This window comes from Schistocerca serialis, unplaced genomic scaffold (assembly GCF_023864345.2).
Source record: "Schistocerca serialis cubense isolate TAMUIC-IGC-003099 unplaced genomic scaffold, iqSchSeri2.2 HiC_scaffold_1424, whole genome shotgun sequence".
Lineage (NCBI taxonomy): Eukaryota > Metazoa > Arthropoda > Insecta > Orthoptera > Acrididae > Schistocerca > Schistocerca serialis.
In genome coordinates this window covers 47,501-58,528 of record NW_026047652.1, presented here as the reverse complement: position 1 = coordinate 58,528, position 11,028 = coordinate 47,501, and positions in this window count along the sequence as shown.

Here is an 11,028-nt window from a genome sequence, read left to right as displayed (position 1 = left end):
TTTCCTGCAGACATTTATTGTATAAATCTGAGAGAAGATGGGGACTGGTGCGCCAAACTCTTTTTATAATAGCATCATCAATACCATCAGGACCTGTAGCCTTCCCTGGTTTGCAAGCCTTTATTGCTGCCCCTATTTCTTCTAGTGTGAATTCTGGGTCAAGGTCCACGTTGTCATAGCTGTTGTTGTCTGTTTTCACAGCATGTTGGCCATCTGTGTCCTGTTCTGGGTTGTCATCAGGAAGCAGGCTCTGTAGTAATGACCGTACAGTCTCCTCCCAAGTCATAGTAGGAGTCTGGTTCTTTGTTTTTATGTTACTTAGCACGTTTTCTGTTCCATGTTTTGGCCGAATTATCCTTCTCACTATGGCCCAAGGATCATTCTGATCGCAGTCACTGACCCATTTCTTCCAGGTCGCCTCTTTGGCCTTAGCAATTTCCTTATTGTAGTTATTTTTCACTCTACTGTAGGTTTGTTTTGCTACTTCTATGTCTGGTTCATTATTATTTTTACGTGCTCGTTGCAGACTTCGTCGTGCTGAAATGGTGTCACGTCGCAGGTTAGTAAGTGTTGCATTCCACCATGGTACTGGATTTTGCACCTGTGTCCTCTTTCTCATTGATCGGCTACAGCTCTCGTGGATTGCTGCCTGTAGCCTTGTGATCATTTCATTAACGCCTACATTTTGGCTTTGTGGCCAGTGGGCTGTGGACCTGATGAGATGCTGGTCAAAGGTGGGCCACTTTGCGAAGCTTGTGTTGTAGGTGACAAGTTCCACAGTAGCTCTCGCTCTTTGAGGTGCAACGAATTCGTATGTTATGGCCCTGTGGTCACTTGACGTCCACTCTTCATGAACCATCCACTTGCACACCGCTTTGGCAGCTGGAGGTGTGCAGAGTGTGATGTCAATATTGCTCTCCCCATTTGGGCCAGAGAATGTAGTTAGCTCTGACCTCTCATTCATTATTATCAGCCCGTGTTGTGAAATGAAGTCTTCAAGCGTTCTACCTGCTGCATCCATCGTTGAGCTGTGCCAGATTGGTGAGTTCGCATTTGTGTCCATCCCTATAATAATTGGTTTTCCTGGGAGTTTGTCGAGGATAATCTCCAGTTGATGGAGAAAAAGGTCTATGGGTGATCCATATTGGCAATATATGCTGGCAATGTAGATCTCACCAAAGGCTCCATTTAGGTTGGCAGCAGCTATGTGCATGTTGCAGAAGTTTGTCATCTGCAAAGCTGTTACTGTCTGTGACTTAACTGCTATTGCTGCCTTGGGTGCTTCGCCTTTGGGGCTGTAGATCAGCTGGAAGTTTGGTGGGTACCCAAATACTTTGTTATTTACGCAGTAGGGTTCCTGGATCAATAGCACATCTATATTTTCTTCGCTGATTCGCTGTGCCAATTGATCTGGGACGATTTTTGCTCTTTGCCCATTTATTTGAAGGATCCTTATCGCATTTTCTTGTGTATCTGTCTGTGGTCTTCTTCCAGGCTGTACTTCTGCATTATTATTACATGCCATAGTCAATTGTGCTATGTATTATGGCCTTTATTCTATTGTATTCAGGGCAAGATTTCTCTGTCACTGCGTGGGTGTGTGCCTTCTTAGCCCGCTTACAGTTTGCACATTGGGCTGGTTGATCCTTCTTTGAGCACTCCTTGAAAGTATGTCCTGGTGCTGCACAGTGGCCACAAATTGTTTCTGAATTCTTGCACTTTGCTGCTGTGTGGCCATGACCTTGGCACTTGTAGCACCTGCTTATATTGCTGTAGTTTTGTACCCTGTGCGAATTGCAGTTTATGTAGACCCTACCATATTGTACTATTTTGCTCCAGAGTTTTGGTGAGACTTCCAGTACAATGTTTGCTTCCTCACGGTTTCTTGGGCCAGTCTTGAACAGCACTCTTACGCCATCCATAACGTCTTCCTGCGTCACATTCATCCTGGAGAGATTTCTCTCAAACAGTTCCATTTTGAGTTCATCTTCACTTGTATTTCTGTTTACATCAAAGATTATAATCTTTGGGGATCTTTTTTTTTGATCAGAGACAGTGATGCCTGATTGTGAGATGTCTTCGCACTTCCTTATTTTCTCGACATCCTGATCATTAGGGACTTCAAGAACAATACCTTTGTCCTTTATTGACCTGCATTTGGAAATACGCACATCTTTCAGTGATGTTGCAACAAGGTTCTTTACTGTTTCTTCAAGTTCCTTCTCAGTTTTCTTGACTCCTTCTGCCGGTTTTATCATTAGGACTTTAGGCTGTTGCGGTTTCATCAGGTGCTGTTTGGGTGCTGAAGGTTTTGCAGCCGCCTTGTTGGCATAGCTCTCAACCAGTGGAGGTGTTCCTGTTTGGGGGGCCGTCACACATCGCAACTCTGTTTTAAGTTCAAGAACCTCCATCTCATACTTCTTCAGTATCTGTTCATACACTGAAAGTTTTCCTAGGATAAACTTCTTCTGGGCATTGTTTATTTTATTTACTTCATTAAACAAGAAGGCTTCCATCTCCTCTCTTATGTTTTCCATTGTCTGAAGGTCAGTACATGACGCTGAATTGTCCTTGTCACCAGGAACAACCGAGTTTCGTCCAAGTTGACTTGCAGCCCCTACAGTGTCCTTAGTAGGCCCCATTTTGGGGCGATCACTATGGAGAGCTCAGTTTTCTGTGGGCAAGTCTACCACTATCCCTGGATAACGAGCCTAGCAGGGCCTACACACGCGATCGTCAGTCAGGACTTAACCCTGCAGCACATTTCCCTAACCTAACACACTGATAATGAGCACACTAATAATACGCTAATAGGGAACCTATGAATTAATGTTAGAGAAAAACAAACAATAGCCTACAAGAATAATATTAAAACGACTTAAAGAACTGCTTGTAGCTCTCCTTTTCCTCACTTAAGTTTGCACTTCCTCACAAGCTATGTGACACACATGTCTTTACTTATGCGAAGGTAATTCTTAACCTAACAAACAAGTAAGAGAGTAATGGCACACTTTGAAACAGAAACGTATACCCTAGTAGGATAATATATGCACCTTGCTGCAAATTTTCCTAACCTAACACACTAATAATGATCACACTAACAATACACTAATAATAACATATGGACATGATGTTAAAAGGAAAACAACGGCCTACAAGAATAGTATGAAAAATGACTGTTGTGAACTTGGAGAAATGCTTGTAGCTCTCCTTCTCACCCAAGTTTGCACTTGTTTGCAAGCTACGTGACACACGTCTTTACTTATTCGAAGATAATTCCTAACCTAACAGACAAGTAAGAGAGTAAGGGCACATTTTGAGGGAGAAACATATAACCTAGTTGTTTTCTGTCCTTGAAAGGATACGCGCATCCGCCTGTCACGCAACACACACAACTACCTTTATGGGACTAAATTTTCTAACCTAACACACAAATAATAAATTTATTGCCATCATATCAAGTAGCATACGAGTATAAAGCACCACAGAGTTTTAAAAGCTTGGGTGATCGCTTGGAGCTCTTCACTTTCTCACCTACATTTTGCGCTCTCTCGCAGGCTGTGCGGCACCCACGACTTTACTTCCGCAAGTGTAGTTCCTAACCTAACAAATAACTAGCTACACTGAAGATATATTATGAGACAGAGTGATACAACCTACAAGATTACAGTGGACACATCCAAAACAGAAGCAACAATATATACTGCACAAGCAGTATCTAATCTACTAGCCTAGCCTAGCCTTTTCTCGTTGGGAATCGAAAAGGTAGCAGTCAGACAGGAAAACAGCGCACTTAGAATTTACCTGAGCCTTAGCATTTCAATGATAGGTGGCAATTTTCTGAGACGCGCAGGAACTGCGGATTGTGACGGAAAAATGAGGTTATTTCTTAATCCGTGAAAGGAAAGTATGTGGTTAAGTACTCCATTTGCGAGGGGATTAAGCTAGCTATACGGCTCTCATGCTCAGTTCTCTGAACGAGAAGGCGTTAGCCCTTATTTACACTGCTGGACAGACGCGGAGCGGCGAGCGCGCCTGATCGGCGACGCGTGTGCGCGCGGACGTAGGGAAAACAGATATAACAGCTAAACTATGAATGAAATACCCTAATTTTTCTACATCGTCTTACAGAGCATGAGGACGTCTACGAACTGGTGGTCTTAGATTTTCTCCAACTGCCGGTTATTAGGATATTATAGGCAACTTCCGGTCACCACGTGGTCGCCACGCATTCTACGCTACGATTGCTTGTAACTTTTAAACTAACAATGGGAGACACACTTTTTTAGGCACTATTCGATAGAGGAAGACCTCACGAATACAGCTGTGTGCTTGGAACCTAGATAAAGACTGGCAATGGACGGATGGCAACGGATTTCTCAACACACGCGGAGCCCGCGAAGACGCGTGGCAGACAAAGGGCAGCACACGACCACCAACAAAGCCGTTTCTAGGCACAGTGGACCACTTTACTGTGTATTATTAATCGAAATACGGTTACTGCGCCCCTTCAGTACCACTCAGGTGGGAAGAATTCACGAGAATGACGTACATAATGAGATTAGAAAAACATCGACTTTTTGAAAAAACTGATAAAAATACCTGTTTAACGAGGCAGGTGATGCACCAGCGACGTAGCTCGATGTGGTCTGCGTCGGCGAAGCACTTCACAAACACCACAAACTCCTTAAGTACTACGAAAAACACGCAAATTTAAAAATTTGGCAAATGTCACGATAATTCACAAACGGTTAAAGCAACACCGAATATTTTTCTACACGGTTCGTAGTGGCACAACACAAAGCTGTGTGCCAAATTTCAGGTCGATCGCACACGTTTTACCCACCCAAAACGACGAGAGACCGGGAGCGCACGCGACGCACGACCGCACGCGACGCGGGACAGCGAGTAGATAGGGACAGCGGGAATCTCGTTAATCCATTCATGCGCGTCACTAATTAGATGACGAGGCATTTGGCTATCAACAGCCGTCTTTATTCAAAATAATTTGAATAACACAAAATATATACATATATAGTACGTGGCAGGTGTTTGACGCCATGTCCGCCACCGAGGTGGGGACTTACAGGGCGGTACCACAAAATACAAGTATAAAACTAACATACACATATACATATATATCAGTGCGGAAGAATAACAACAAAGACACAAAATAAAGACACAAAGAAGAAAGAACAAAGACGGTTTATTCCTCCTGTGGATAGGCCCCAGGAGTCAAGGCGAAGAAAAATAACCAGCAGCCTAGCCGACGCCGACACGCTGCTTCGGGCTAGGAGCCGTCATACGCTCGAAAATCTTGTAACTTTTGCAGCAGCTCTGTAGTGTTCTTGTGCTCAGCACCGCCAGTTCTCGGGGTCGGAAGCCTAAGGCGGCGAGATCCCTCGCCGACGCTGGAGACCATACACCCCTCCAGTTCAACGTCGCGGTGGACACAATCACCTCCTCAACGTCTCGGTGCAGGTTGGAGATGGCACGCCGGATGGACGGCGTGTCGTAGTAGGCCGCCTTCTGGGAGTGACACCAGTCGAGCCGGAGGTGGTCTCCGACTATCTGGGCGTCGACCACGCGGGCGATGCCGTCTTTGACCGCCACCACGTCAGGCTTGCGGATGCCCTCAGGTGTTCGGAGGTGGGGCTCCACAGAGACATTGAAGCCCCTCTGCGCGAGTCCACGGGCGACATAACGCACTACAGCGTCATGGCGCTTGACCCGGGACCCGTGCGTCCTAAAGCAAGCCTGAAGTACGTGGTTGGCGGTCTCCACGGCCTGGCACCCCGCGCGGCATCTGGTGTCCGCCTCCCGCCCGCGACTGCGCCGTGCCTTCGTAGGGAAGGCGTTGATGCGGGCGCGGAGGGCGTCGATGTATTCACGCCCAGATAGCAGGCGACTGGTGTCGGCGACCCACTGATGTTGGCCACTGACGGCGGCAGAAGATGACAGTGCCGCACCGTCAATGGCGATGTGTAGGCGCGCCGCCCACATTTCCCCAACCTGCGTTGACGATTTGAGGAGGTGGCCCTCCCACATTAGGTGGCGCTCCAGCACCTCGATCTCACGCTGTACCTCATCCATGCCTACACCGTCGCAGGCTGGCCCTATCTTCTTCAGCGCCAGGAGACGGGACCGACGGAGGGTCGGACCCATCCATCGGCAAGATGGAATGCCGAGGCCCCCCTGGGCAACAGGAGCGTGGAAGTATCCCAGGGGGGTGTCCGCCGGAAGGCGGAACCATCTCCTGACGGCGGCCCGGATGGTAACGTCGGCCGACTTCAATGCACCCACCCGGGTGCGGCTGAGGGCCAGCCCGTGGTACAGGCCAGGGAGAAGTACGTTGGTGAGAGCGTGGAGGCGCTGTTGCGGCTTCAGCGGAGCTCGGGAGATGACGTCAAGCTGCTCCACCAGGTGGCTACGTGGATTGAAGACACAGCGACCCGCCGTGGAAAATTGCAGCCCCAGGTACCGGAAGGTTTCACCCACACGCAGGGCAGGCATGGTGGTATTGCCTGCTGTGAAGGTGACATTGCTGTCCACCTTCACCTTCTTCTCGCGCCCTGACGCGATTAAGGCGAGGGTGAAACACTTCCGGGCGTTGATCTGCAGCCCCAGGTGGGCGAGGGCTGCGGTAGCTGCGTCGATGAGGGACTGCAAGCCCCTCGGGGTCGCTGCAAACAGCAAGACGTCATCTGCAAAGGCCGCAGCGTTGACTCTGCGACCGAGGATCCGAGCTCCGATGTGGGAGGGCAGTTGGCCTAAAACGTAGTCCACCGCAAAATTGAACAGGAGGGGGGAGAGGGGATCGCCCTGGCGAACGCCCCGTGCTGGCTGCACAGACACGCCCACGCCGGCGCCGTCCGCTATCACTGTCGTGCTGCCCTCGTAGCACCGCTCGACATACTCGACAAAGCAATCCGGCAGGCCATGCGCCTTCAGCACGGGGCGAAGGGCAGCATGATCTACCGAATCGAATGCCTTAGATACGTCGATCGATGCCACAAAGACAGAGCGGCAGGAGCGAACTGCGTCGGTGAGAGCAGTGTCCAAGATGAAGGTATTTTCCAACATCCCATCCCGAGGGATGAATGCCCGCTGACGTTCGTCCACAGCACAAGCGCGCATCAGGCGTGACGCGAGAACCTTGTGAAAGGTCCGCGCCAACACCGAGCAGACCGTAATGGGGCGAAAGTCAGCGGGGGATGTTGGTGCAGCCGTTTTCGGGAGAAGGGACGTCCGCGCGCGAAGCAGGCGTTCCGGAAGGGCGCGGGCCAGAAGGAAGAGATTCATCACTTTCACCAGGACTTCGTGCGGCAGACGCCGCAACTCCGCTGGGGTAAGGCCGTCCGGCCCGGCTGCTGATCCCCTGGGCGGCAACGCGGCGGCGACCTCCTCATGTGTGACCGGCCCCCATATGCACTCGAGAGCGACAGGCTCTGAGTGCGGGAGGAGGCGGTCACGAATGAAGCCCGCGGTGGAGATGGGCTTCTTGGTGAAGAGGTCCGCCCAGAAGTCCAGCAGACCAGGGATGGCAGGTGGCGGCTGGAGCAGGGTGCCATCCAAGAGGCCGCGCACGCAACGCGCACGCGACCGTCGGAAGGCATCCTGCGTTCTCGCGTACTCCCAGCGGCGCCGCTTGCGCTTCTGCGTCGGCGGCGCGGCAGGCGGCCGCTTCGATGGTTGGCGCGGCCGCTGTGTCCTGGTGATTGATCTCTCCCCTCTGGACCCGACCGACGCAAGGGCATCCGGGAGCATGCCCAGGATGACATCGGGCGGCGTGCCCCGCCCCAGACCGATGACACGATCCAGGGCAGAGAAACGCTGGGCGGAAGCGGGTAGCCCCGCCAGATGCTCCCAGATGGCGGCGTCAGTCGGCCCCTCCGGCGGCGGCCCGGTGGTGTCGGCCGCGAAGTCCTCGGCTGCGTCGACGGGCGGCGCAGCGGCCTCGCCCGCGTCAGGCAGCGGGCTCGCCACTCCCCGGCGGGACGCCGGCTCTTCCCCCCGACCGATCTCAAGCGCCTCCATGAATTGGCGGACAAGCTGCTTGTGGGCAGCTTGCCGCCGTCGGCACTTGATTGCCTCAAGCGTTCGGTCGGGGAACATCCTGATGAGCTCTTGATTTACAAAGAAGAACCGGGCGTCCCTCTCGAGGAACAGTTCGGCCTCTGCCTTGGCGAGCGACAGGACTTCTTCCTCCGTCCACCTCGCGCGATGCCTCTCCGTGACGATCTCCGCGTTGGCGGCCGCAAGATGTTGGCGGCGGCGATGGACCCCGAGACCGTTCTTGGTTGTAAAGCTGCGGTGGCACTCACTACAGGTATACATAGCTGCAAAAGTTACAAGATTTTCGGCACGGCCGGTTGGCCGGCTAGGTGCTGGGGGAGTTGGGGTGGCACCTTCAGCGGAAGGGCCACCACTTATTCTCTGCTTACTGCCCCCAACTAAAAAAGGGATAGTGCGAGGGGGGGCTGGTAACCCCCCCAAGCCCCTGGTGCGGTCTTCCACTCTGCGAAATCAGCGGGCCCACGAGAAGGGGAGAAGACCGCAGGAGAGGAGAGGCTAAGAGGGCTAGGCCCATGTATTGCGCATCACTCTCCCTGTAACTATAACCCAAGGAAGGCACCTCGCAGCAGCAGCACGACTACATCAAGACCGCACTTCGAGAAGCCAAGTCCGGATGCAGCCACACCGCTGCCACTTGGCCACCTTAAGAGAGTCATAGTTACTCCCGCCCGCCGTTTACCCGCGCTTGCTTGAATTTCTTCACGTTGACATTCAGAGCACTGGGCAGAAATCACATTGCGTCAACACCCGCTAGGGCCATCGCAATGCTTTGTTTTAATTAGACAGTCGGATTCCCCCAGTCCGTGCCAGTTCTGAGTTGATCGTTGAATGGCGGCCGAAGAGAATCCGCGCACCCGCGCGCCCCCGGAGGAGCACGCTAAGGCGGACGCGGCCTCGCAGCAAGGAAGATCCGTGGGAGGCCAAGGCACGGGACCGAGCTCGGATCCTGCACGCAGGTTGAAGCACCGGGGCGCGAACGCCGCGCAGGCGCGCGCATCCTGCACCGCCGGCCAGCACGAGGCCAACCGACGGCGAGAGCAGACCACGCCCGCGCTAAACGCCCGCACTTACCGGCACCCCTACGGCACTCACCTCGCCCAGGCCCGGCACGTTAGCGCTGACCCACTTCCCGACCAAGCCCGACACGCCCCGATCCTCAGAGCCAATCCTTATCCCGAAGTTACGGATCCAATTTGCCGACTTCCCTTACCTACATTATTCTATCGACTAGAGGCTCTTCACCTTGGAGACCTGCTGCGGATATGGGTACGAACCGGCGCGACACCTCCACGTGGCCCTCTCCCGGATTTTCAAGGTCCGAGGGGAAGATCGGGACACCGCCGCAACTGCGGTGCTCTTCGCGTTCCAAACCCTATCTCCCTGCTAGAGGATTCCAGGGAACTCGAACGCTCATGCAGAAAAGAAAACTCTTCCCCGATCTCCCGACGGCGTCTCCGGGTCCTTTTGGGTTACCCCGACGAGCATCTCTAAAAGAGGGGCCCGACTTGTATCGGTTCCGCTGCCGGGTTCCGGAATAGGAACCGGATTCCCTTTCGCCCAACGGGGGCCAGCACAAAGTGCATCATGCTATGACGGCCCCCATCAACATCGGATTTCTCCTAGGGCTTAGGATCGACTGACTCGTGTGCAACGGCTGTTCACACGAAACCCTTCTCCGCGTCAGCCCTCCAGGGCCTCGCTGGAGTATTTGCTACTACCACCAAGATCTGCACCGACGGCGGCTCCAGGCAGGCTCACGCCCAGACCCTTCTGCGCCCACCGCCGCGACCCTCCTACTCGTCAGGGCTTCGCGGCCGGCCGCAAGGACCGGCCATGACTGCCAGACTGACGGCCGAGTATAGGCACGACGCTTCAGCGCCATCCATTTTCAGGGCTAGTTGCTTCGGCAGGTGAGTTGTTACACACTCCTTAGCGGATTCCGACTTCCATGGCCACCGTCCTGCTGTCTTAAGCAACCAACGCCTTTCATGGTTTCCCATGAGCGTCGATTCGGGCGCCTTAACTCGGCGTTTGGTTCATCCCACAGCGCCAGTTCTGCTTACCAAAAGTGGCCCACTTGGCACTCCGATCCGAGTCGTTTGCTCGCGGCTTCAGCATATCAAGCAAGCCGGAGATCTCACCCATTTAAAGTTTGAGAATAGGTTGAGGTCGTTTCGGCCCCAAGGCCTCTAATCATTCGCTTTACCGGATGAGACTCGTACGAGCACCAGCTATCCTGAGGGAAACTTCGGAGGGAACCAGCTACTAGATGGTTCGATTAGTCTTTCGCCCCTATACCCAGCTCCGACGATCGATTTGCACGTCAGAATCGCTACGGACCTCCATCAGGGTTTCCCCTGACTTCGTCCTGGCCAGGCATAGTTCACCATCTTTCGGGTCCCAACGTGTACGCTCTAGGTGCGCCTCACCTCGCAATGAGGACGAGACGCCCCGGGAGTGCGGAGGCCGCCGCCCCGTGAAGGGCGGGGAAGCCCCATCCTCCCTCGGCCCGCGCAAGGCGAGACCTTCACTTTCATTACGCCTTTAGGTTTCGTACAGCCCAATGACTCGCGCACATGTTAGACTCCTTGGTCCGTGTTTCAAGACGGGTCGTGAAATTGTCCAAAGCTGAAGCGCCGCTGACGGGAGCGATTATTCCGCCCGAGAGCATCCCGAGCCAACAGCGGCGCGGGTCCGGGGCCGGGCCAGGTAGGTCCGTCATCCGGGAAGAACCGCGCGCGCTTGCCGGGAGCCCGAGCGCCCAAAGGGGCGAATCGACTCCTCCAGATATACCGCCGGGCAGCCAGCCAGGACACCGGGGCTCTGCCCAACAGACGCGAACCGAGGCCCGCGGAAGGACAGGCTGCGCACCCGGGCCGTAGGCCGGCACCCAGCGGGTCGCGACGTCCTACTAGGGGAGAAGTGCGGCCCACCGCACACCGGAACGGCCCC